Source organism: Scyliorhinus torazame, chromosome 4 (assembly GCF_047496885.1).
Source record: "Scyliorhinus torazame isolate Kashiwa2021f chromosome 4, sScyTor2.1, whole genome shotgun sequence".
Taxonomy (NCBI): Eukaryota; Metazoa; Chordata; class Chondrichthyes; order Carcharhiniformes; family Scyliorhinidae; genus Scyliorhinus; species Scyliorhinus torazame.
In genome coordinates this window covers 368,692,274-368,718,777 of record NC_092710.1, presented here as the reverse complement: position 1 = coordinate 368,718,777, position 26,504 = coordinate 368,692,274, and the positions used below count along the sequence as shown (strand labels likewise).

The window sequence follows — 26,504 nt, the reverse complement described above, 5'->3', positions numbered from 1 at the left end:
TCACTCACTCTCTCAGAGTCACTCTCTCTTTCTCTCTCTCAGAGTCACTCTCTCTCTCTCTCAGCGTCACTCTCTCTCTCAGAGTCACTTTCTCTCTCTCTCTCAGAGTCACTCTCTCTTTCTCTCTCTCAGAGTCACTATCTCTTTCTCTCTCTCAGAGTCACTCTATCACTCAGAGTCACTCTCTCTCTCTCTCAGCGTCACTCTCTCTCTCAGAGTCACTCTCTCTCTCTCTCAGAGTCACTCTCTTTCTCTCTCTCAGAGTCACTCTCTCTCTCTCTCTCTCAGAGTCACTCTCTCTCTCAGTGTGACTCTCTCTCTCTCTCTCTCAGAGTCACTCTCTCTCTCAGAGTCACTCTCTCTCCCTCTTTCTCAGAGTCACTCTCTCTTTCTCTCAGCGTCACTCTTTCTCACTCTCTCTCAGAGTCACTCTCTCTCTCTCTCTCTCAGAGTCACTCTCTCTCTCAGTGTCACTCTCTCTCTCTCTCTCTCAGAGTCACTCTCTCTCTCAGAGTCACTCTCTCTCCCTCTTTCTCAGAGTCACTCTCTCTTTCTCTCAGCGTCACTCTTTCTCACCTTCTCTCTCAGAGACTCTCTCTTTCTTTCACTCAGAGTCACTCTCTCTCTCTCAGAGTCACTCTCTCTCTCAGAGTCACTCTCTCTCTCAGAGTCACTCTCTCTCTCTCTCAGAGTCTCTCTCTCTCTCTCTCAGAGTCTCTCTCTCTCTCTCAGAGTAACTCTCTCTCTCTCTCTCAGAGTCACTCTCTCTTTCTCTCTCTCAGGGTCACTCTCCCTCTCAGAGTCACTCTCTCTCTCTCAGAGTCACTCTCTCTTTCTCTCTCAAAGAACAAAGAACAAAGAAATGTACAGCACAGGAGCAGGCCCTTCGGCCCTCCAAGCCCGTGCCGACCATGCTGCCCGACTAAACTACAATCTTCTACACTTCCTGGGTCCGTATCCTTCTATTCCCATCCTATTCATATATTTGTCAAGATGCCCCTTAAATGTCCCTATCGTCCCTGCTTCCACTACCTCCTCCGGTAGTGAGTTCCAGGCACCCACTACCCTCTGCGTAAAAAACTTGCCTCGTACATCTACTCTAAACTTTGCCCCTCTCACCTTAAACCTATGCCCCCGAGTAATTGACCCCTCTACCCTGGGGAAAAGCCTCTGACTATCCACTCTGTCTATGCCCCTCATAGTCACTCTCTCTCTCTCTCTCTCTCAGAGTCACTCTCTCTTTCTCTCTCTCAGAGTCACTCTCTCTCTCTCAGAGTCACTCTCTCTCTCTGAATCACTCTCTCTTTCTCTCTCTCAGAGTCACTCTCTCTCTCTCTGAATCACTCTCTCTTTCTCTCTCTCAGAGTCACTCTCTCTTTCTCTCTCTCAGAGTCTCTCTCTCTTTCTCTCTCTCAGGATCACTCTCCCTCTCAGAGTCACTCTCTCTTTCTCTCTCTCAGAGTCACTCTCTCTCTCTCTCTCAGAGTCATTCTCTCTTTGTCTCTCTCACGGTCACTCTCTCTTTCTCTCTCTCAGAGTCTCTCTCTCTTTCTCTCTCTCAGGGTCACTCTCTCTTTCTCTCACTCAGAGTCACTCTCTCTCTCTCTCTCTCAGAGTCATTCTCTCTCTCTCTCTCAGAGTCACTCTCTTTCTCTCTCTCACGGTCACTCTCTCTTTCTCTCTCTCAGGGTCACTCTCTCTTTCTCTCTCTCACGGTCACTCTCTCTTTCTCTCTCTCAGGGTCACTCTCTCTCTCTCAGAGTCACTCTCTCTCTCTCTCAGAGTCACTCTCTCTCTCTCAGAGTCTCTCTCTCTTTCTCTCTCTCAGGGTCACTCTCTCTCTCTCTCTCTCAGAGTCACTCTCTCTCTCTCAGAGTCACTCTTTCTTTCTCTCACTCAGAGTCACTCTCTCTCTCTCTCTCTCAGAGTCATTCTCTCTCTCTCTCTCAGAGTCACTCTCTTTCTCTCTCTCACGGTCACTCTCTCTTTCTCTCTCTCAGAGTCTCTCTCTCTTTCTCTCTCTCAGAGTCACTCTCTCTCTCTCTCTCTCAGAATCACTCTCTCTCTCTCTCAGAGTCACTCTCTCTCTCAGAGTCAATCTCTCTTTCTCTCTCTCAGGGTCACTCTCTGTTTCTCTCACTCAGAGTCACTCTCTCTCTCTCTCTCTCTCAGAGTCACTCTCTCTTTCTCTCTCTCAGGGTCACTCTCTCTTTCTCTCACTCAGAGTCACTCTCTCTTTCTCTCTCTCAGAGTCTCTCTCTCTCTCTCTCTCTCAGAGTCACTCTCTCTTTCTCTCTCTCAGAGTCTCTCTCTCTCTCTCTCTCTCAGAGTCACTCTCTCTTTCTCTCTCTCAGAGTCACTCTCTCTCTCTCTCTCTCAGAGTCATTCTCTCTCTCTCTCTCAGAGTCACTCTCTTTCTCTCTCTCACGGTCACATTCTCTTTCTCTCTCTCAGAGTCTCTCTCTCTTTCTCTCTCTCAGAGTCTCTCTCTCTCTCTCTCTCTCAGAGTCACTCTCTCTTTCTCTCTCTCAGAGTCACTCTCTCTCTCTCTCTCTCAGAGCCACTCTCTCTTTCTCTCTCTCAGAGTCACTCTCTCTCTCTCTCAGAGTCACTCTCTTTCTCTCTCTCAGAGCCACTCTCTCTTTCTCTCTCTCAGAGTCTCTCTCTCTCTCTCTCTCTCAGAGCCACTCTCACTTTCTCTCTCTCAGAGTCACTCTCTCTCTCTCTCTCTCTCTCTCTCTCAGAGTCACTCTCTCTTTCTCTCACTCAGAGTCTCTCTCTCTCTCTCTCTCTCAGAGTCACTCTCTCTTTCTCTCTCTCAGGGTCACTCTCTCTTTCTCTCACTCAGAGTCACTCTCTCTTTCTCTCTCTCAGAGTCTCTCTCTCTCTCTCTCTCTCAGAGTCACTCTCTCTTTCTCTCTCTCAGAGTCACTCTCTCTCTCTCTCTCTCTCAGAGTCATTCTCTCTCTCTCTCTCAGAGTCACTCTCTTTCTCTCTCTCACGGTCACTCTCTCTTTCTCTCTCTCAGAGTCTCTCTCTCTTTCTCTCTCTCAGAGTCTCTCTCTCTCTCTCTCTCTCAGAGCCACTCTCTCTTTCTCTCTCTCAGAGTCACTCTCTCTCTCTCTCAGAGTCACTCTCTCTCTCTCTCTCAGAGCCACTCTCTCTTTCTCTCTCTCAGAGTCACTCTCTCTCTCTCTCTCTCAGAGTCACTCTCTCTATCTCTCTCTGAGTCACTCTCTCTTTCTCTCTCTCAGAGTCACTCTCTCTCTCTCTCTCTCAGAGTCACTCTCTCTCTCTCAAAGTCACTCTCTCTTTCTCTCTCTCAGAGTCTCTCTCTCTCTCTCTCTCTCAGAGCCACTCTCTCTTTCTCTCTCTCAGAGTCACTCTCTCTCTCTCTCTCTCAGAGTCACTCTCTCTCTCTCTCTCAGAATCACTCTCTCTTTCTCTCTCTCAGGGTCACTCTCTCTCTCTCTCAGACTCACTCTCTCTCTCACAATCACTCTCTCTCTCTCTCTCTCTGAGTCACTCTCTCTTTCTTTCTCTCAGAGTCACTCTCTCTCTCTCAAAGTCACTCTCTCTTTCTCTCTCTCAGAGTCTCTCTCTCTCTCTCTCTCTCAGAGCCACTCTCTCTTTCTCTCTCTCAGAGTCACTCTCTCTCTCTCTCTCTCAGAGTCACTCTCTCTCTCTCTCTCAGAATCACTCTCTTTCTCTCTCTCAGGGTCACTCTCTCTCTCTCTCAGAGTCACTCTCTCTCTCACAATCACTCTCTCTCTCTCTCTCTCAGAGTCACTCTCTCTCTCTCTCTCTCAGAGTCACTCTCTCTCTCTCTCAGAGTCTCTCTCTCTCTCTCTCAGAGTCACTCTCTCTCTCTCTCTCTCAGAGCCACTCTCTCTCTCCCTCAGAGTCACTCTCTCTCTCTCTCTCTCAGAGTCACTCTCTCACAATCACTCTCTCTCTCTCTCTCTCAGAGTCACTCTCTCTCTCTCTCTCTCAGAGTCACTCTCTCTCTCTCAGAGTCACTCTCTCTCTCTGAGCCACTCTCTCTCTCTCTCAGAGTCACTCTCTCTCTCTCAGAGTCTCTCTCTCTCTCTCTCAGAGTCACTCTCTCTCTCTCTCTCTCAGAGCCACTCTCTCTCTCTCTCAGAGTCACTCTCTCTATCTCTCTCAGAGTCACTCTCTCTTTCTCTCTCTCAGAGTCACTCTCTCTCTCTCTCTCAGAGTCACTTTCTCTCTCTCAGAGTCACTCTCTCTTTCTCTCTCTCAGAGTCACTCTCTCTCTCTCAGGGTCACTCTCTCTTTCTCTCTCTCAGAGTCACTCTCTCTCTCTCTCAGTGTCACTCTCTCTTTCTCTATCTCAGAGTCACTCTCTCTCTCTCAGGGTCACTCTCTCTTTCTCTCTCTCAGAGTCACTCTCTCTCTCTCAGGGTCACTCTCTCTTTCTCTCTCTCAGAGTCACTCTCTCTCTCTCTCTCTCAGAGTCACTCTCTCTCTCAGTGTCACTCTCTCTCTCTCTCTCAGAGTCACTCTCTCTCTCAGAGTCACTCTCTCTCCCTCTTTCTCAGAGTCACTCTCTCTTTCTCTCAGCGTCACTCTTTCTCACCTTCTCTCTCAGAGACTCTCTCTTTCTTTCACTCAGAGTCACTCTCTCTCTCTCAGAGTCACTCTCTCTCTCAGAGTCACTCTCTCTCTCTCTCAGAGTCACTCTCTCTTTCTCTCTCTCAGGGTCACTCTCCCTCTCAGAGTCACTCTCTCTCTCTCAGAGTCACTCTCTCTTTCTCTCAGGGTCACTCTCTCTTTCTCTCTCTCAGAGTCACTCTCTCTTTCTCTCTCTGAGAGTCACTCTCTCTCTCAGATTCACTCTCTCTTTCTCTCTCTGAGAGTCATCTCTCTTTCTCTCACTCAGAGTCACTCTCTCTTTCTCTCTTTCAGAGTCCCTCTCTCTTTATCTCTCTCAGAGTCACTCTCTCTCTCTCAGAGTCACTCTCTCTCTCTCTCTCTCAGAGTCATTCTCTCTCTCTCAGAGTCACTCTCTCTTTCTCTCTCTCAGAGTCACTCTCTCTTTCTCTCTCTCAGCGTCACTCTCTCTTTCTCTCTCTCAGCTCCACTCTCTCTTTCTCTCTCTCAGCATCACTCTCTCTCTCTCTCAGAGTCACTCTCCCTTTCTCTCTCTCAGCGTCACTCTCTCTCTCTCAGGGTCACTCCCTCTTTCTCTCTCTCAGAGTCACTCTCTCTTCCTCTCTCTCAGAGTCTCTCTCTCTCTTTCTCTCTCTCAGAGTCACTCACTCTTTCTCTCTCTCAGATGCACTCTCTCTTTCTCTCTCTCAGAGTCACTCTTTCTCTCTCAGGGTCACTCTCTCTTTCTCTCTCTCAGAGTCACTCTCTCACTCAGAGTCACTCTCTCAGCGTCACTCTCTCTCTCAGGGTCACTCCCTCTTTCTCTCTCTCAGAGTCACTCTCTCTCTCTCAGGGTCACTCTCTCTTTCTCTCTCACTCAGAGTCACTCTCTCAGCGTCACTCTCTCTCTCTCAGGGTCACTCCCTCTTTCTCTCTCTCAGAGTCTCTCTCTCTCTCTCTCTCTCAGAGTCTCTCTCTCTCTCAGAGTCACTCTCTCTTTCTCTCACTCAGGATCACTCTCTCTCTCTCTCAGAGTCACACTCTCTTTCTCTCTCTCAGAGTCACTCTCTCTCTCTCTCAGTCACTCTCTCTTTCTCTCTCAGAGTCACTTTCTCTCTCTCTCAGAGTCACTCTCTCTCTCTCTCAGAGTCACTCTCTCTCCCTCTATCTCAGAGTCACTCTCTCTTTCTTTCTCTCAGCGTCACTCTTTCTCTCGCTCTCTCACAGTCTCTCTCTCTCTCTCTCAGAGTCACTCTCTCTTTCTCTCCCTCAGGCTCTCTCTCGCTCTCTCTCTCTCTCTCTCTCAGAGTCACTCTCTCTCTCTCAGTGTCACTCTCTCTTTCTCTCTCTCAGAGTCACTCTCTCTTTCTCTCTCTCTCTCTCTCTCAGAGTCTCTCTCTCTCTCTCTCAGAGTCACTCTCTCTCTCTCAGAGTCACTCTCTCTCTCTCTGAGTCACTCTCTCCTTCTCTCGCAGAGTCACTCGCTCTCTCAGAGTCACTCTCTCAGAGTCACTCTCTCTCCCTCTCTCAGAGTCACTCTCCCTTTCTCTCTCTCCCAGTCACTCTCTCCCTCTCAGAGTCACCCTCTCAGAGTCACTCTCTCAGGGTCACTCTCTCAGGGTCACTCTCTCTTTCTCTCTCTCAGAGTCACTCTCTCTCTCTCTGAAACACTCTCTCTTTCTCTCTCTCAGGGTCACTCTCTCTTTCTCTCTCTCAGAGTCACTCTCTCTCTCTCTCTCTCAGGGTCACTCTCTCTTTCTCTCTCTCAGAGTCACTCTCTCTTTCTCTCTCTCAGAGTCACTCTCTCTTTCTCTCTCTCAGGGTCACTCTCTCTTTCTCTCTCTCAGAGTCACTCTCTCTCTCTCTGAAACACTCTCTTTCTCTCTCTCAGAGTCACTCTCTCTCTCTCTCTCTCAGAGTCACTATCTCTCTCTCTCAGAGTCACTCTCTCTTTCTCTCTCTCAGAGTCACTCTCTCTCTCTCTCTCAGGGTCACTCTCTCTTTCTCTCTCTCAGAGTCACTCTCTCTCTCTCAGTGTCACTCTCTCTCTCTCCCTCTCAGAGTCACTCTTTCTCTCTCAGAGTCTCTCTCTCAGTGTCACTCTCTCTCTCAGAGTCACTCTCTCTCTCTCTCAGAGTCTCTCTCTCTCTCTCTCAGAGTCACTCTCTCTCTCTCTCTCTCAGAGCCACTCTCTCTCTCTCTCAGAGTCACTCTCTCTATCTCTCTCAGAGTCACTCTCTCTTTCTCTCTCTCAGAGTCACTCTCTCTCTCTCTCTCTCAGAGTCACTTTCTCTCTCTCAGAGTCACTCTCTCTCTCTCTCTCAGAGTCACTCTCTCTCTCTCTCTCAGAATGACTCTCTCTCTCTCTCTCAGAGTCACTCTCTCTCTCTCTCTCTCAGAGCCACTCTCTCTCTCTCTCAGAGTCACTCTCTCTATCTCTCTCAGAGTCACTCTCTCTCTCTCTCAGAGTCTCTCTCTCTCTCTCTCAGAGTCACTCTCTCTCTCTCTCTCTCAGAGCCACTCTCTCTCTCTCTCAGAGTCACTCTCTCTATCTCTCTCAGAGTCACTCTCTCTTTCTCTCTCTCAGAGTCACTCTCTCTCTCTCTCTCTCAGAGTCACTTTCTCTCTCTCAGAGTCACTCTCTCTCTCTCTCTCTCAGAGTCACTCTCTCTCTCTCTCTCAGGGTCACTCTCTCTTTCTCTCTCTCAGAGTCACTCTCTCTCTCTCTCAGTGTCACTCTCTCTTTCTCTCTCTCAGAGTCACTCTCTCTCTCTCAGGGTCACTCTCTCTTTCTCTCTCTCAGAGTCACTCTCTCTCTCTCAGGGTCACTCTCTCTTTCTCTCTCTCAGAGTCACTCTCTCTCTCTCTCTCTCTGAGTCACTCTCTCTTTCTCTCTCTCAGAGTCACTCTCTCTCTCTCTCTCAGAATCACTCTCTCTTTCTCTCTCTCAGAGTCACTCTCTCTCTCTCAGGGTCACTCTCTCTTTCTCTCTCTCAGAGTCACTCTCTCTCTCTCTCTCTCTGAGTCACTCTCTCTTTCTCTCTCTCAGAGTTACTCTCTCTCTCTCTCTCAGAATCACTCTCTCTTTCTCTCTCTCAGAGTCACTCTCTCTCTCTCAGAGTCACTCTCTCTTTCTCTCTCTCAGAGTCACTCTCTCTTTCTCTCTCTCAGAGTCACTCTCTCTCTCTCAGGGTCACTCTCTCTCTCTCTCTCTCAGAGTCACTCTCTCTCTCTCACGGTCACTCTCTCTCTCTCTCTCAGAGTCACTCTCTCTTTCTCTTTCTCAGAGTCACTCTCTCTCTCTCTGAATCACTCTCTCTCTCTCTCTCTCAGAGTCACTCTCTCTTTCTCTCTCTCAGAGTCACTCTCTCTCTCTCAGAGCCACTCTCCCTTTCTCTCTCTCAGAGTCACTCTCTCTTTCTCTCTCTCAGAGTCTCATTCTCTTTCTCTCTCTCAGAGTCACTCTCTCTCTCCCAGAGTCACTCTCTCTTTCCCTCTCTCAGAGTCACTCTCTCTCTCTCTCTCTCAGAGTCACTCTCTTTCTCTCTCTCAGAGTCACTCTCTCTTTCTCTCTCAGACTCACTCTCTCTCTCTCTCTCTCAGAGTCTCTCTCTCTTTCACTCTCTCAGGATCACTCTCCCTCTCAGAGTCACTCTCTCTATCTCTCTCAGAGTCACTCTCTCTTTCTCTCTCTCAGAGTCACTTTCTCTTTCTCTCTCTCAGAGTCACTCTCTCTTTCTCTCTCAGAGTCACTCTCTCTTTCTCTCTCAGACTCACTCTCTCTCTCTCTCTCTCAGAGTCTCTCTCTCTTTCACTCTCTCAGGATCACTCTCTCACTCAGAGTCACTCTCTCTCTCTCTCAGTCACTCTCTCTTTCTCTCTCTCAGAGTCACTCTCTCTCTCTCTGAGTCACTCTCTCTTTCTCTCTCTCAGAGTCACTTTCTCTCTCTCTCAGGGTCACTCTCTCTCTCTCTGAGTCACTCTCTCTTTCTCTCTCTCAGAGTCACTCTCTCTCTCTCAGAGTCACACTCTCTCTCGCTCTCTCAGAGTCACTCTCTCTCTCTCTCAGGGTCACTCTCTCTTTCTCTCTCTCAGTGTCACTCTCTCTCTCTCCCTCTCAGAGTCACTCTCTCTCTCTCTCTCAGAGTCACTCTCTCTCTCTCTCTCAGAGTCAATCTCTCTTTGTCTCTCTCAGAGTCACTCTCTCTTTCTCTCTCTCAGAGTCACTCTCTCTTTCTCTCTCTCAGAGTCATTCTCTCTCTCTCTCTCAGAATCACTCTCTCTTTCTCTCTCTCAGGGTCACTCTCTCTCTCTCAGGGTCACTCTCTCTCTCTCTCTCTCTCTCTCTCTCTCAGAGTCACTCTCTCTTTCTCTCTCTCAGAGTCACTCTCTCTTTCTCTCTCTCAGAGTCATTCTCTCTCTCTCTCTCAGAATCACTCTCTCTTTCTCTCTCTCAGGGTCACTCTCTCTCTCTCAGGGTCACTCCCTCTTTCTCTCTCTCAGAGTTACTCTCTCTTTCTCTCTCTCTCTCTCTCTCTCTCTCTCTCTCTCAGAGTCACTCTCTCTCTCAGAGTCACTCTCTCTTTCTCTCTCTCAGAGTCCCTCTCTCTTTATCTCTCTCAGAGTCACTCTCTCTCTCTCAGAGTCACTCTCTCTTTCTCTCAGGGTCACTCTCTCTTTCTCTCTCTCAGAGTCACTCTCTCTTTCTCTCTCTGAGAGTCACTCTCTCTCTCAGATTCACTCTCTCTTTCTCTCTCTGAGAGTCATCTCTCTTTCTCTCACTCAGAGTCCCTCTCTCTTTATCTCTCTCAGAGTCACTCTCTCTCTCTCAGAGTCACTCTCTCTCTCTCTCTCTCAGAGTCATTCTCTCTCTCTCAGAGTCACTCTCTCTTTCTCTCTCTCAGAGTCACTCTCTCTTTCTCTCTCTCAGCGTCACTCTCTCTTTCTCTCTCTCAGCTCCACTCTCTCTTTCTCTCTCTCAGCATCACTCTCTCTCTCTCTCAGAGTCACTCTCCCTTTCTCTCTCTCAGCGTCACTCTCTCTCTCTCAGGGTCACTCCCTCTTTCTCTCTCTCAGAGTCACTCTCTCTTTCTCTCTCTCAGAGTCTCTCTCTCTCTTTCTCTCTCTCAGAGTCACTCACTCTTTCTCTCTCTCAGATGCACTCTCTCTTTCTCTCTCTCAGAGTCACTCTTTCTCTCTCAGGGTCACTCTCTCTTTCTCTCTCTCAGAGTCACTCTCTCACTCAGAGTCACTCTCTCACGTCACTCTCTCTCTCAGGGTCACTCCCTCTTTCTCTCTCTCAGAGTCACTCTCTCTCTCTCAGGGTCACTCTCTCTTTCTCTCTCTCAGAGTCACTCTCTCACTCAGAGTCACTCTCTCAGCGTCACTCTCTCTCTCTCAGGGTCACTCCCTCTTTCTCTCTCTCAGAGTCTCTCTCTCTCTCTCTCTCTCAGAGTCTCTCTCTCTCTCAGAGTCACTCTCTCTTTCTCTCACTCAGGATCACTCTCTCTCTCTCTCAGAGTCACACTCTCTTTCTCTCTCTCAGAGTCACTCTCTCTCTCTCTCAGTCACTCTCTCTTTCTCTCTCAGACTCATTCTCTCTCTCTCAGAGTCTCTCTCTCAGCGTCACTCTCTCTCTCAGAGTCACTTTCTCTCTCTCTCAGAGTCACTCTCTCTCTCTCTCAGAGTCACTCTCTCTCCCTCTATCTCAGAGTCACTCTCTCTTTCTTTCTCTCAGCGTCACTCTTTCTCTCGCTCTCTCACAGTCTCTCTCTCTCTCTCTCAGAGTCACTCTCTCTTTCTCTCCCTCAGGCTCTCTCTCGCTCTCTCTCTCTCTCTCTCTCAGAGTCACTCTCTCTCTCTCTCAGTGTCACTCTCTCTTTCTCTCTCTCAGAGTCACTCTCTCTTTCTCTCTCTCTCTCTCTCTCAGAGTCTCTCTCTCTCTCTCTCAGAGTCACTCCCTCTCTCTCTCAGAGTCACTCTCTCTCTCTCTGAGTCACTCTCTCTTTCTCTCGCAGAGTCACTCGCTCTCTCAGAGTCACTCTCTCAGAGTCACTCTCTCTCCCTCTCTCAGAGTCACTCTCCCTTTCTCTCTCTCCCAGTCACTCTCTCCCTCTCAGTCACCCTCTCAGAGTCACTCTCTCAGGGTCACTCTCTCTTTCTCTCTCTCAGAGTCACTCTCTCTCTCTCTGAAACACTCTCTCTTTCTCTCTCTCAGGGTCACTCTCTCTTTCTCTCTCTCAGAGTCACTCTCTCTCTCTCTCTCTCAGGGTCACTCTCTCTTTCTCTCTCTCAGAGTCACTCTCTCTTTCTCTCTCTCAGAGTCACTCTCTCTTTCTCTCTCTCAGGGTCACTCTCTCTTTCTCTCTCTCAGAGTCACTCTCTCTCTCTCTGAAACACTCTCTCTTTCTCTCTCTCAGAGTCACTCTCTCTCTCTCTCTCTCAGAGTCACTATCTCTCTCTCAGAGTCACTCTCTCTTTCTCTCTCTCAGAGTCACTCTCTCTCTCTCAGGGTCACTCTCTCTTTCTCTCTCTCAGAGTCACTCTCTCTTTCTCTCTCTCAGGGTCACTCTCTCTTTCTCTCTCTCAGAGTCACTCTCTCTCTCCCTCTCTCAGAGTCACTCTCTCTCTCTCTCTCTCAGAGTCACTCTCTCTCTCAGAGTCACTCTCTCTCTCTCTCTCAGAGCCACTCTCTCTTTCTCTCTCTCAGAGTCACTCTCTCTTTCTCTCTCTCAGGGTCACTCTCTCTTTCTCTCTCTCACAGTCACTCTCTCTCTCCCTCTCTCAGAGTCACTCTCTCTCTCTCAGAGTCACTCTCTCTCTCTCTCTCTCAGAGTCACTCTCTCTTTCTCTCTCTCAGAGTCACTCTCTTTCTCTCTCTCAGAGTCACTCTCTCTCTCTCTCTCTCAGAGTCTCTCTCTCTTTCTCTCTCTCAGAGTCACTCACTTTCTCTCTCTCAGAGTCACTCTCTCTCTCTCTCTCAGAGTCACTCTCTCTCTCTCTCTCAGAGCCACTCTCTCTCTCTCTCTCTCAGAGTCTCTCTCTCTCTCTCGCTCTCAGAGTCACTCTCTCTCTCTCTCTCTCAGAGTCTCTCTCTCTTTCTCTTTCTCAGAGTCACTCTCTCTCTCTCTGAATCACTCTCTCTCTCTCTCTCTCTCCGAGTCACTCTCTCTCTCTCTGAATCACTCTCTCTCTCTCTCTCTCAGAGTCTCTCTCTCTTTCTCTTTCTCAGAGTCACTCTCTCTCTCTCTCTCTCAGAGTCACTCTCTCTTTCTCTCTCTCAGAGTCTCTCTCTCTTTCTCTTTCTCAGAGTCTCTCTCTCTCTCTCTCTCTCAGAGTCACTCTCTCTCTCACAGAGTCTCTCTCTCTTTCTCTCTCTCAGGGTCACTCTCCCTCTCAGGGTCACTCTCTCTCTCTCTCTCTCAGAGTCACTCTCTCTTTCTCTCTCTCAGAGTCTCTCTCTCTTTCTCTCTCTCAGGGTCACTCTCCCTCTCAGGGTCACTCTCTCTCTCTCTCTCTCTCTCAGAGTCTCTCTCTCTCTCTCTCTCTCAGAGTCACTCTCTCTTTCTCTCTCTCAGAGTCTCTCTCTCTTTCTCTCTCTCAGAGTCTCTCTCTCTCTCTCAGAGTCACTCTCTCTTTCTCTCTCTCAGAGCCACTCTGTCTCTCTCAGAGTCACTCTCTCTTTCTCTCTCTCAGAGTCTCTCTCTCTCTCTCAGAGTCACTCTCTCTCTCTCTCTCAGAGTCACTCTCTCTCTCTCTCTCAGAGCCACTCTCTCTCTCTCTCTCTCAGAGTCTCTCTCTCTCTCTCTCTCTCAGAGTCACTCTCTCTTTCTCTCTCTCAGAGTCTCTCTCTCTTTCTCTCTCTCAGAGTCTCTCTCTCTCTCTCAGAGTCACTCTCTCTTTCTCTCTCTCAGAGTCTCTCTCTCTCTCTCAGAGTCACTCTCTCTTTCTCTCTCTCAGAGTCTCTCTCTCTTTCTCTCTCTCAGGGTCACTCTCCCTCTCAGGGTCACTCTCTCTCTCTCTCTCTCAGAGTCTCTCTCTCTCTCTCTCAGAGTCACTCTCTCTTTCTCTCTCTCAGAGTCTCTCTCTCTTTCTCTCTCTCAGAGTCTCTCTCTCTCTCTCAGAGTCACTCTCTCTTTCTCTCTCTCAGAGCCACTCTCTCTCTCTCAGAGTCACTCTCTCTTTCTCTTTCTCAGAGTCTCTCTCTCTCTCAGGGTCACTCTCTCTCTCTCTCAGAGTCACTCTCTCTTTCTCTCTCTCAGAGCCACTCTCTCTCTCTCAGAGTCACTCTCTCTTTCTCTCTCTCAGAGCCACTCTCTCTCTCTCAGAGTCACTCTCTCTTTCTCTCTCTCAGAGTCACTCTCTCTCTCTCTCTCTCTCTCAGAGTCACTCTCTCTCTCTCAGAGTCACTCTCTCTTTCTCTCTCTCAGAGTCACTCTCTCTCTCTCTCAGAGTCACTCTCTCTCTCTCTCAGAGTCACTCTCTTTCTCTCTCTCAGAGTCTCTCTCTCTTTCTCTCTCTCAGATTCACTCTCTTTCTCTTTCTCAGAGTCTCTCTCTCTCTCTCAGAGTCACTCTCTCTTTCTCTCTCTCAGAGCCACTCTCACTCTCTCAGAGTCACTCTCTCTTTCTCTCTCTCAGAGTCACTCTCTCTCTCTCTCTCTCAGAGTCACTCTCTCTCTCTCTCAGAGCCACTCTCTCTCTCTCTCTCTCAGAGTCACTCTCTCTCTCTCTCAGAGTCACTCTCTCTCTCACTCAGAGTCACTCTCTCTTTCTCTCTCTCAGAGTCACTCTCTCTTTCTCTCTCTCAGAGTCACTCTCTCTCTCTCTCTCAGAGTCACTCTCTCTTTCTCTCTCTCAGAGTCACTCTCTCTTTCTCTCTCTCAGAGTCACTCTCTCTTTCTCTCTCTCAGAGTCTCTCTCTCTTTCTCTCTCTCAGAGTCACTCTCTCTTTCTCTCTCTCAGAGTCACTCTCTCTTTCTCTCTCTCAGACTCTCTCTCTCTCTCTCTCTCAGAGTCACTCTCTCTCTCTCTCTCTCAGAGTCACTCTCTCTCTCTCTCTCTCTGGGTCACTCTCTCTTTCTCTCTCTCAGAGTCACTCTGTCTTTCTCTCACTCAGAGTCACTCTCTCTCTCTCTCTCAGAGTCACTCTCTCTTTCTCTCTCTCAGAGTCACTCTCTCTCTCTCTCAGAGTCACTCTCTCTCTCTCTCAGAGTCACTCTCTCTCTCTCTCTCTTTCTCTCTCTCAGAGTCTCTCTCTCTCTCTCTCTCTCAGAGTCACTCTCTCTCTCTCTCAGAGTCTCTCTCTCTTTCTCTTTCTCAGAGTCACTCTCTCTCTCTCTCTCTCTGGGTCACTCTCTCTCTCTCTCAGAGTCACTCTCTCTCTCTCTCAGAGTCTCTCTCTCTCTCTCTCAGAGTCTCTCTCTCTTTCTCTCACTCAGAGTCACTCTCTCTTTCTCTCTCTCAGAGTCACACTCTCTCTCTCTCTCTCAGAGTCACTCTCTCTCTCTCTCAGAGTCACTCTCTCTCTCTCTCTCTCAGAGTCACTCTCTCTTTCTCTCTCTCAGTGTCTCTCTCTCTCTCTCTCAGAGTCTCTCTCTCTTTCTCTCTCTCAGAGTCACTCTCTCTTTCTCTCTCTCAGAGTCACTCTCTCTCTCTCTCTCTCAGAGTCACTCTCTCTCTCTCTCAGAGTCTCTCTCTCTTTCTCTCTCTCAGAGTCACTCTCTCTTTCTCTCTCTCAGAGTCTCTCTCTCTCTCTCTCTCTCTCTCTCTCAGAGTCACTCTCTCTCTCTCTCAGAGTCTCTCTCTCTTTCTCTTTCTCAGAGTCACTCTCTCTCTCTCTCTCTGGGTCACTCTCTCTTTCTCTCTCTCAGAGTCTCTCTCTCTCTCTCTCAGAGTCACTCTCTCTCTCTCTCAGAGTCACTCTCTCTCTCTCTCTCTCTGGGTCACTCTCTCTTTCTCTCTCTCAGAGTCACTCTCTCTCTCAGAGTCACTCACTCTTTCTCTCTCTCAGAGTCACTCTCTCTCTCCCTCACTCAGTGTCACTCACTCTTTCTCTCTCTCAGAGTCACTCTCTCTTTCTCTCTCTCAGGGTCACTCTCTCTTTCTCTCTCTCAGGGTCACTCTCTCTCTCTCTCTCAGAGTCAGTCTCTCTCTCTCTCTCAGAGTCAATCTCTCTTTGTCTCTCTCAGAGTCACTCTCTCTTTCTCTCAGAGTCACTCTCTCTCTCTCAGAGTCACTCTCTCTCTCTCAGAGTCACTCTCTCTCTCTCTCAGAGCCACTCTCTCTTTCTCTCTCTCAGAGTCACTCTCTCTTTCTCTCTCTCAGAGTCACTCTCTCTTTCTCTCTCTCAGAGTCACTCTCTCTCTCTCAGAGTCACTCTCTCTTTCTCTCTCTCAGTGTCTCTCTCTCTCTCTCTCCCTCTCAGGGTCACTCTCTCTCTCTCTCTCTCAGAGTCAATCTCTCTTTGTCTCTCTCAGAGTCACTCTCTCTCTCTCTCTCTCAGAGTCACTCTCTCTCTCTCTCTCTCAGGGTCACTCTCTCTTTCTGTCTCTCAGTGTCACTCTCTCTCCCTCTCAGAGTCACTCTCTCTCTCTCTCTCAGAGTCACTCTCTCTCTCTCTCTCAGAGTCAATCTCTCTTTGTCTCTCTCAGAGTCACTCTCTCTCTCTCAGAGTCACTCTCTCTCTCTCTCTCAGAGTCACTCTGTCTTTCTCTCTCTCAGAGTCTCTCTCTCTCTTTCTCTCTCTCAGGGTCACTCTCTCTTTCTCTCTCTCAGTGTCACTCTCTCTCTCTCCCTCTCAGAGTCACTCTCTCTCTCTCTCTCAGAGTCACTCTCTCTCTCTCTCTCTCAGGGTCACTCTCTCTTTCTCTCTCTCAGTGTCACTCTCTCTCTCTCCCTCTCAGAGTCACTCTCTCTCTCTCTCTCAGAGTCACTCTCTCTCTCTCTCAGAGTCAATCTCTCTTTGTCTCTCTCAGAGTCACTCTCTCTCTCTCTCTCTCAGGGTCACTCTCTCTTTCTCTCTCTCAGTGTCACTCTCTCTCTCTCCCTCTCAGAGTCACTCTCTCTCTCTCTCTCAGGGTCACTCTCTCTCTCTCTCTCTCAGAGCCACTCTCTCTTTCTCTCTCTCAGCGTCACTCTCTCTTTCTCTCTCTCAGAGTCACTCTCTCTCTCTCTCAGAGTCACTCTCTCTTTCTCTCAGGGTCACTCTCTCTTTCTCTCTCTCAGAGTCACTCTCTCTTTCTCTCTCTGAGAGTCACTCTCTCTTTCTCTCTCTCAGAGTCACTCTCTCTTTCTCTCTCTCAGAGTCACTCTCTCTCTCTCTCAGAGTCACTCTCTCTTTCTCTCTCTCAGAGTCACTCTCTCTTTCTCTCTCTCAGCTCCACTCTCTCTTTCTCTCTCTCAGAGTCACTCTCTCAGAGTCACTCTCTCTCTCTCAGAGTCACTCTCTCTTTCTCTCTCTCAGAGTCTCTCTCTCTCTTTCTCTCTCTCAGAGTCACTCACTCTTTCTCTCTCTCAGAGTCACTCTCTCTTTCTCTCACTCAGGATCACTCTCTCTTTCTCTCTCTCAGAGTCACTCTCTCAGCGTCACTCTCTCTCTCTCAGAGTCACTCTCTCTCTCTCAGAGTCACTCTCTCTCTCTCTCTCTCAGAGTCACTCTCTCTCTCTCTCAGCGTCACTCTCTCTCTCTCAGAGTCACTCTCTCTCTCTCAGAGTCACTCTCTCTCTCTCTCAGAGTCACTCTCTCTCTCTCTCAGATTCACTCTCTCTCTCTCCCTCTCAGAGTCACTCTCTCTTTCTCTCTCTCAGAGTCACTCTCTCTCTCTCTCAGAGTCACTCTCTCTCTCTCTCTCTCAGAGTCACTCTCTCTCTCTCTCTCTCAGACTCTCTCTCTCTCTCTCTCTCAGAGTCACTCTCCCTTTCTCTCTCTCAGAGTCGCTCTCTCTTTCTCTCTCTCAGAGTCACTCTCTCTTTCTCTCTCTCAGAGTCACTCTCTCTCTCTCAGAGTCACTGTCTCTTTCTCTCTCTCAGAGTCACTCTCTCTTTGTCTCTCTCAGAGTCACTCTCTCTCTCTCTCTCTCAGAGTCACTCTCTCTCTCTCAGAGTCACTGTCTCTTTCTCTCTCTCAGAGTCACTCTCTCTTTCTCTCTCTCAGAGTCACTCTCTCTTTCTCTCTCTCAGGGCCACTCTCTCTTTCTCTCTCTCAGAGTCACTCTCTCTCTCTCTCAGAGTCACTCTCTCTCTCTCTCTCTCAGAGTCACTCTCTCTCTCTCAGAGTCACTCTCTCTCTCTCTCTCAGAGTCACTCTCTCCCTCTCAGAGTCACTCTCTCTTTCTCTCTCTCAGAGTCACTCTCTCTCTCTCAGAGTCACTGTCTCTTTCTCTCTCTCAGAGTCACTCTCTCTTTCTCTCTCTCAGAGTCTCTCTCTCTCTTTCTCTCTCTCAGAGTCACTCTCTCTCTCTCTCTCTCTCAGAGTCACTCTCTCTCTCTCAGAGTCACTCTCCCTTTCTCTCTCTCAGAGTCACTCTCTCTCTCTCAGAGTCACTGTCTCTTTCTCTCTCTCAGAGTCACTCTCTATTTCTCTCTGTGAGTCTCTCTCTCTTTGTCTCTCTCAGAGTCAATCTCTTTCTCTCTCAGAGTCACTCTCTCTCTCTCTCTCAGAGTCACTCTCTCTCTCTCTCAGAGTCACTCTCTCTCTCTCTCAGAGTCACTCTCTCTCTCTCTCAGAGTCACTCTCTCTCTCTCTCAGAGTCACTCTCTCTTTCTCTCTCTCAGGGTCACTCTCTCTTTCTCTCAGAGTCACTCTCTCTTTCTCTCTCAGAGTCACTCTCTCTTTCTCTCTCAGGGTCACTCTCTCTTTCTCTCAGGGTCACTCTCTCTTTCTCTCTCAGGCTCACTCTCTCTTTCTCTCTCAGGGTCACTCTCTCTCTCTCTCTGGGTCACTCTCTCTCTCTCTCTCTCAGAGTCACTCTCTCTCTTTCTCTCTCAGGGTCACTCTCCCTCTCAGAGTCACTCTCTCTCTCTCTCAGAGTCACTCTCTCTCTCTCTCTCAGAGTCACTCTTTCTCTCTCTCAGGGTCACTCTCTCTTTCTCTCTCAGGCTCACTCTCTCTTTCTCTCTCTCCGAGTCACTCTCTCTCTCTCGGAGTCACTGTCTCTTTCTCTCTCTCAGAGTCACTCTCTCTTTCTCTCTCTCAGAGTCTCTCTCAGATTCACTCTCTCTCTCTCTCTCAGGCTCACTCTCTCTTTCTCTCTCTCCGAGTCACTCTCTCTCTCTCAGAGTCACTCTCCCTTTCTCTCTCAGAGTCGCTCTCTCTCTCTCTCTCTCAGAGTCACTCTCTCTTTCTCTCACTCAGAGTCACTCTCTCAGAGTCACTGTCTCTTTCTCTCTCTCAGAGTCAATCTCTCTTTCTCTCTCTCATAGTCCCTCTCTCTTTCTCTCTCTCAGAGTCTCTCTCAGATTCACTCTCTCTCTCTCTCTCAGAGTCACTCTCCCTTTCTCTCTCTCCGAGTCACTCTCTCTCTCTCAGAGCCACACTCTCTTTCTCTCTCAGAGCCACACTCTCTCTCTCTCTCTCAGAGTCACTCTCTTTGTCTCTCTCAGAGTCACTCTCTCTTTCTCTCTTTCAGAGTCCCTCTCTCTTTATCTCTCTCAGAGTCACTCTCTCTTTCTCTCAGGGCCACTCTCTCTTTCTCTCTCTCAGAGTCATCTCTCTTTCTCTCACTCAGAGTCACTCTCTCTCTCAGCGTCACTCTCTCTTTCTCTCTCTCAGCGTCACTCTCTCTTTCTCTCTCTCAGCTCCACTCTCTCTTTCTCTCTCTCAGCATCACTCTCTCTCTCTCTCAGAGTCACTCTCCCTTTCTCTCTCTCAGCGTCACTGTCTGTCTCTCAGAGTCACTCTCTCTTTCTCTCAGGGTTTCTCTCTCTTTCTCTCAGCGTCACTCTCTCTTTCTCTCTCTCAGGGTCACTCTCTCTCTCTCAGGGTCACTCCCTCTTTCTTTCTCTCAGAGTCACTCTCTCTTTCTCTCTCTCAGAGTCACTCTCTCACTCAGAGTCACTCTCTCAGAGTCACTCTCTCTTTCTCTCTCTCAGAGTCTCTCTCTCTCTTTCTCTCTCTCAGAGTCACTCTCTCTTTCTCTCTCTCAGAGTCTCTCTCTCTCTCAGAGTCACTCTCTCTTTCTCTCACTCAGAGTCACTCTCTCTTTGTCTCTCTCAGAGTCACTCACTCTCTCAGAGTCACTCTCTCTTTCTCTCACTCAGGATCACTCACTCTCTCAGAGTCACTCTCTCTTTCTCTCACTCAGAGTCACTCTCTCTTTGTCTCTCTCAGAGTCACTCACTCTCTCAGAGTCACTCTCTCTCTCTCTCACTCAGGATCACTCTCTCTCTCAGAGTCACTCTCTCTCTCTCTCAGAGTCACTCTTTCTTTCTCTCTCTCAGAGTCACACTCTCTTTCTCTCACTCAGAGTCACTCTCTCTTTGTCTCTCTCAGAGTCACTCACTCTCTCAGAGTCACTCTCTCTCTCTCAGAGTCACTGTCTCTTTCTCTCTCTCAGAGTCACTCTCTCTTTCTCTCTCTCAGAGTCTCTCTCTCTTTGTCTCTCTCAGAGTCACTCTCTCTTTCTCTCACTCAGAGTCACTCTCTCTTTGTCTCTCTCAGAGTCACTCACTCTCTCAGAGTCACTCTCTCTCTCTCAGAGTCACTGTCTCTTTCTCTCTCTCAGAGTCACTCTCTCTTTCTCTCTCTCAGAGTCTCTCTCTCTTTGTCTCTCTCAGAGTCACTCTCTCTTTCTCTCACTCAGAGTAACTCTCTCTCTCAGAGTCACTCTCTATTTCTCTCTGTGAGTCTCTCTCTCTTTGTCTCTCTCAGGGTCACTCTCTTTCTCTCTCTCAGGGTCACTCTCTCTTTCTCTCAGGGTCACTCTCTCTTTCTCTCTCAGAGTCACTCTCTCTTTCTCTCTCAGGGTCACTCTCTCTCTCTCTCAGAGTCACTCTCTCTCTCTCTCTCTCAGAGTCACTCTCTCTCTCTCAGAGTCACTCTCTCTCTCTCTCTCAGAGTCACTCTCTCCCTCTCAGAGTCACTCTCTCTTTCTCTCTCTCAGAGTCACTCTCTCTCTCTCTCTCTCTCAGAGTCACTCTCTCTTTCTCTCACTCAGAGTCACTCTCTCTCTCTCAGAGTCACTGTCTCTTTCTCTCTCTCAGAGTCACTCTCTCTTTCTCTCTCTCAGAGTCTCTCTCTCTCTTTCTCTCTCTCAGAGTCACTCTCTCTCTCTCTCTCTCTCAGAGTCACTCTCTCTCTCTCAGAGTCACTCTCCCTTTCTCTCTCAGAGTCACTCTCTCTCTCTCAGAGTCACTGTCTCTTTCTCTCTCTCAGAGTCACTCTCTATTTCTCTCTGTGAGTCTCTCTCTCTTTGTCTCTCTCAGAGTCACTCTCTTTCTCTCTCAGAGTCACTCTCTCTCTCTCTCTCAGAGTCACTCTCTCTCTCTCTCAGAGTCACTCTCTCTCTCTCTCAGAGTCACTCTCTCTCTCTCTCAGAGTCACTCTCTCTCTCTCTCAGAGTCACTCTCTCTTTCTCTCTCTCAGGGTCACTCTCTCTTTCTCTCAGAGTCACTCTCTCTTTCTCTCTCAGAGTCACTCTCTCTTTCTCTCTCAGGGTCACTCTCTCTTTCTCTCAGGGTCACTCTCTCTTTCTCTCTCAGGCTCACTCTCTCTTTCTCTCTCAGGGTCACTCTCTCTCTCTCTCTGGGTCACTCTCTCTCTCTCTCTCTCAGAGTCACTCTCTCTCTTTCTCTCTCAGGGTCACTCTCCCTCTCAGAGTCACTCTCTCTCTCTCTCAGAGTCACTCTCTCTCTCTCTCTCAGAGTCACTCTTTCTCTCTCTCAGGGTCACTCTCTCTTTCTCTCTCAGGCTCACTCTCTCTTTCTCTCTCTCCGAGTCACTCTCTCTCTCTCAGAGTCACTGTCTCTTTCTCTCTCTCAGAGTCACTCTCTCTTTCTCTCTCTCAGAGTCTCTCTCAGATTCACTCTCTCTCTCTCTCTCAGAGTCACTCTCCCTTTCTCTCTCTCCGAGTCACTCTCTCTCTCTCAGAGCCACACTCTCTTTCTCTCTCAGAGCCACACTCTCTCTCTCTCTCTCAGAGTCACTCTCTTTGTCTCTCAGGGTCACTCTCTCTCTCTCTCTCAGAGTCACTCTTTCTCTCTCTCAGGGTCACTCTCTCTTTCTCTCTCAGGCTCACTCTCTCTTTCTCTCTCTCCGAGTCACTCTCTCTCTCTCAGAGTCACTCTCCCTTTCTCTCTCAGAGTCGCTCTCTCTCTCTCTCTCTCAGAGTCACTCTCTCTTTCTCTCACTCAGAGTCACTCTCTCAGAGTCACTGTCTCTTTCTCTCTCTCAGAGTCACTCTCTCTTTCTCTCTCTCATAGTCACTCTCTCTTTCTCTCTCTCAGAGTCTCTCTCAGATTCACTCTCTCTCTCTCTCTCAGAGTCACTCTCCCTTTCTCTCTCTCCGAGTCACTCTCTCTCTCTCAGGGTCACTCTCTCTTTCTCTCTCAGAGCCACACTCTCTCTCTCTCTCTCAGAGTCACTCTCTTTGTCTCTCTCAGAGTCACTCTCTCTTTCTCTCTTTCAGAGTCCCTCTCTCTTTATCTCTCTCAGAGTCACTCTCTCTTTCTCTCAGGGCCACTCTCTCTTTCTCTCTCTCAGAGTCATCTCTCTTTCTCTCACTCAGAGTCACTCTCTCTCTCAGCGTCACTCTCTCTTTCTCTCTCTCAGCGTCACTCTCTCTTTCTCTCTCTCAGCTCCACTCTCTCTTTCTCTCTCTCAGCATCACTCTCTCTCTCTCTCAGAGTCACTCTCCCTTTCTCTCTCTCAGCGTCACTGTCTGTCTCTCAGAGTCACTCTCTCTTTCTCTCAGGGTTTCTCTCTCTTTCTCTCAGCGTCACTCTCTCTTTCTCTCTCTCAGGGTCACTCTCTCTCTCTCAGGGTCACTCCCTCTTTCTTTCTCTCAGAGTCACTCTCTCTTTCTCTCTCTCAGAGTCACTCTCTCACTCAGAGTCACTCTCTCAGAGTCACTCTCTCTTTCTCTCTCTCAGAGTCTCTCTCTCTCTTTCTCTCTCTCAGAGTCACTCTCTCTTTCTCTCTCTCAGAGTCTCTCTCTCTCTCAGAGTCACTCTCTCTTTCTCTCACTCAGAGTCACTCTCTCTTTGTCTCTCTCAGAGTCACTCACTCTCTCAGAGTCACTCTCTCTTTCTCTCACTCAGGATCACTCACTCTCTCAGAGTCACTCTCTCTTTCTCTCACTCAGAGTCACTCTCTCTTTGTCTCTCTCAGAGTCACTCACTCTCTCAGAGTCACTCTCTCTCTCTCAGAGTCACTGTCTCTTTCTCTCTCTCAGAGTCACTCTCTCTTTCTCTCTCTCAGAGTCTCTCTCTCTTTGTCTCTCTCAGAGTCACTCTCTCTTTCTCTCACTCAGAGTAACTCTCTCTCTCAGAGTCACTCTCTATTTCTCTCTGTGAGTCTCTCTCTCTTTGTCTCTCTCAGGGTCACTCTCTTTCTCTCTCTCAGGGTCACTCTCTCTTTCTCTCAGGGTCACTCTCTCTTTCTCTCTCAGAGTCACTCTCTCTTTCTCTCTCAGGGTCACTCTCTCTTTCTCTCTCAAAGTCACTCTCTCTTTCTCTCAGGGTCACTCTCTCGTTCTCTCTCAGGCTCACTCTCTCTTTCTCTCTCTCAGAGTCTCTCTCTCTTTGTCTCCCTGTGGTGTTGGGTGCTCTGAGGTACAGACGAACCAACACGGTTGCGATTGGTACAACGCAGTTTTATACCAACTAGTTATTTACACATCTGACTTGATACTCAGCACGTGGTGACTGTGTGAGTGTCGTGTTAATGAGGTCCTGGCCTTGTCCTGTCTCCAGATAGACTGGCCACCAGGTGTCGTGTTTCTTGTCTTATACTGTGTCTGCTCTTGTCTGTGATTGGCTGTCGTGTTATGTGTGCTAATTGGTCTGTTGGTCTGTCTATCATGATGTGTGTGTTGTGATGTGTGTTTGAATATCATGACATCCCCCCTTTTTTACAAGATTATGTGCCTTCGTGGTTATAAATATGAATGTGTCCTGAGTGCAGCTAAAGGTGTGTGTGTGTGTGTGCGTGATATTTACAGCATGTACATGTGGCGTAACTATGTACAAGGGGCGATGTCAGGTGTGACATGCTAACGAGGTTGTACCATAACAAAAGAAGAAGAACGTTGAAATGTGGAACGATCAAACGAGATCTGGAACGATAAAACAGTGACATGTTACAATACAGTAGTTGCTAAAATGTGACGTGTGAACAGTCTCATAAGTCCAGTGTAGTAGGTGGGCGACGAATTCGGGTTGACCGCCTCAAGGGTGGGTCGAGAACCACCGGCTGAGGTGCGAGCCTGGCCACGGGCGGCGACAGAAGGGGCATGGTCTGTGGCAGCTCCACGAAGTCACTATCAGGAACCAGTGGAGGACACGGCGTCTGTGTACGGTTACGTTGCGAGCGTGGAAGTAGGCGAAGGGCTCGGCTATTGCGCCTACGCACGGATCCATCTGGCATGCGTACCAGGAACGAGCGGGGAGCCACGCGTCGGAGAACTTCGGCAGGTGCTGACCAGCCACCGTCTGGTAGGTGGATGCGGATGTTGTCTCCAGGGGCCAGGGAGGGAAGATCAGTTGCCCTTGTGTCGTACGATCTCTTCTGGCGATCGCGCTGCAGTTGCATCCTATGCAGTACCGGAACATGGTCTATTGTTGGTGCCAGGATGGAAGGCACTGAGGGCGCGACCCATCAGCAGCTGTGCTGGCGAGAGACCCGTGGCTAGCGGGGCCGAGCGATATGCCAGCAGGGCGAGGTAGAAGTCCGACCCGGCAGCAGCAGCCTTGCAGAGGAGCCGCTTGGCAATGTGAACGCCCTTCTCCGCCTTTCCATTGGACTGGGGATGCAGAGGGCTGGACGTCACGTGTGTGAAGCCATACGAGGCAGCAAAGGACGAACATTCATGGCTGGCAAAACAAGGCCCATTGTCCGACATGACAGTCATCGGAATGCCGTGGCGAGCGAAGGTGTCTTTGCAGGCTCTGATGACAGCAGACGACGTGAGATCGTGCAGGCGTATGACTTCTGGATAATTGGAGAAGTAGTCCACTATGATGACATAGTCCATGCCAAGCGCGTGAAATAGGTCGACACCCACCTTCGCCCAGGGGGACGTCACCAACTCATGGGGCAGAAGCGTCTCAGGAGGTTGCGCCGGCTGAAACCTTTGACAGGTTGTACAGTTGATCACCATGTTGGCAATATCGTCACTGATGCCCGGCCAGTATACCGCCTCTCGGGCCCTCCGTCTGCACTTCTCGACCCCCAAGTGGCCTTCGTGTATTTGATCGAGAACCAGCTGGCACATGCTGTGCGGAATCACAATCCGGTCCAGCTTCAGAAGGATCCCATCAATGATGGCTAGGTCGTCTCGTACATTATAGAACTGCGGGCACTGCCCTTTGAGCCATCCTCCCGTCATGTGGCACATCACTCGCTGTAAAAGGGGGTCGGCCGCTGTCTCTCGGCGGATGCGGGCCAGACTGGAGTCGTCAGCCGGCAGATTTGCCGCTGTCAAGGCCACTTGTGCCTCGACCTGACATACGAACCCCTCCGCATCTGGCGGCGTGCTCACTGCTCGGGATAGGGCATTCGCCACGATGAGGTCCTTCCCTGGAGTGTAGACCAGTTGGAAGTCCTACCTCCTGAGTTTAAGTAGGATGCGCTGGAGGCGAGGGGGCATCTCGGTCATGTCCTTGTTTATTATGCTGACCAGGGGGCGGTGGTCAGTTTCGACCGTGAACCGTGGAAGACCATAGACGTAATCGTGGAATTGTCCAAACCGGTTAGCAAGCCCAGGCATTCTTTTTCGATTTGCGCGTAGCGCTGCTCTGTGGGGGTCATGGCCCGCGATGCATAGGCCACTGGGGCCCATGATGCCGTGTCATCCCTCTGCAGGAGCACTGCTCCAATGCCGGATTGGCTGGCATCAGTTGAGATTTTGGTGGGACGAGACGTGTCGAAGAACGCCAACACTGGTGCCGTGGTGAGTTTGCGTTTGAGCTCCTCCCATTCCAGCTGGTGTGTGTGTTGCCACTGGAACTCTGTAGATTTTTGACGAGGTGGCGCGGAGTCGTTGTGTGGGAGGCAAGGTTGGGAATGAACTTCCCCAGGAAGTTGACCATGCCAAGGAATCATAGGGCAGCCTTCTTGTCGGCCGGCTGCGGCATGGCTGTGATGGCGCTAACCTAGTCTGCATCTGGACGGACCCCTGACCGGGAGATGTGGTCCCCCAGGAACTTCAATTCGGTCTGGCCAAAGGCGCACCTGGCTCGGTTGAGGCGCAGGCCGTTTTCCCGTATGCGGGCAAAAACGCGTTGGAGACGATGTATGTGCTCCTGCGGTGTGGTGGACCAGATGATGACATCGTCCACATATACGCGCACCCCTTCGATGCCTTCCATCATCTGCTCCATGATTCTGTGGAAGATCTCGGATGCCGAGATGATGCCAAATGGCATCCAGTTGTAGCAGAATCTGCCGAAAAGGGTGTTAAAGGTACATAGCTTTCAGCTGGACGGGTCCAGTTGGATCTGCCAAAATCCTTTAGAAGCATCCAGTTTGGTGAATATCTTCGCCTGGGCCATTTCACTGGTGATCTCCTCCCGTTTGGGTATGGGATAATGTTCCCGCATAATGTTATTATTGAGGTCTTTGGGGTCTTTCCAGATGTGGAGCTCACCAGAGGGCTTCTTGACACACACCATGGAGCTGACCCATGGCGTGGGCTCCGTGACCCTGGATAGGACCCCTTGGTCCTGGAGATCCTGCAGCTGCTGCTTGAGGCGGTCTTTAAGTGGCGCAGGAACCCTGCGAGGTGCGTGAACGACCGGGATGGCGTCCGGTTTGAGGTGAATTCGGTATGTGTATGGCAGTGTTCCCATGCCTTCGAATGCCTCCTGGTTGTGGGCGAGGAGCGATTGGAGCTGTGCGTTGAACTCAGCGTCCGGGAAGTCAGACGTGCCGTCTGGAGAGAGAGTGAGAATTCGTTGTACAAGGTGGAGAGCCTTACATGCCTGTGCGCCCAGCAGGGAGTCCTTCGATGAGCCAACTATCTCGAACGAGAGCGTGGCCGTGTGTGTTCTGTGTGTCACCTGGAGCTGGCAGGATCCCATGGCCGGGATAACGTTCCCGTTGTAGTCGACCATCTTGCACCGGGATGGCTGGATTGGTGGTCTGACCTTCATGGCGTAGAATGCTGCCCATGCTATGAGGTTGGCAGAGGCGCCAGTGTCCAGGCGGAAAGTGATCGGCGATCGATTGACCGTCGGGGTGGCACTCCATTCATCGGCCGGATTGATGGTGTTGACCCGGTTCACATCAATGACCGCAACCCGCAAGGCGTCTTGGTCATCTGTGTCGTCGGTTTGGATGTCGTGATGTGGAGGCTGGATGGTCCGCACGTGTCTGCGAGGTTGTCGGAGATGTGGAAGATCCACAGGTTAAGCCGCTCGACAGTAAGCAGCGTAGTGGCCCATCTTGCCACAGCGTAGGCATTGTCGGGTTTTTGCAGGACATTGCCCTTTTAAATGTACAGCTCCACAGTTGCCGCACATCATGACGTCATGGCGTTCGTTACGCCACTGCGCATGCGCAGTGCGGTCTTGCTTCGGGCGCACCTGCGCAGTGTGTCCCTCACTGTTGCCGTAGGTTTTGGCGCGCACAAACGTGGGAGGCCTCAAACAGCGCGCGAAACGGCCGCCCTCATCCGGGCCGCGGGCCGGGAGAAACTCGATTGCGTGGATGCGTTCGGCCTCGTGGGCGGCCTA

At 49.8% G+C, this 26,504-nt stretch overlaps 1 protein-coding gene across 5 annotated transcripts in view; it reads left to right on the top strand.

Annotated features, from left to right (window-relative positions):
* The window catches only part of slc29a1b (solute carrier family 29 member 1b), a 607,754-nt gene that overhangs the window by 328,193 nt on the left and 253,057 nt on the right, over nt 1-26,504 (top strand). Inside the window, exon 2 of one of the 5 annotated variants that reach the window (XM_072500347.1) lies at nt 22,340-22,479. The exons of the other annotated variants lie outside the window; for them this stretch is intronic. The gene's annotated coding sequence lies outside the window, so the exon portion shown is untranslated. The remainder of the gene's footprint in view (nt 1-22,339; nt 22,480-26,504) is intronic. 5 annotated transcript variants of the gene reach the window in all.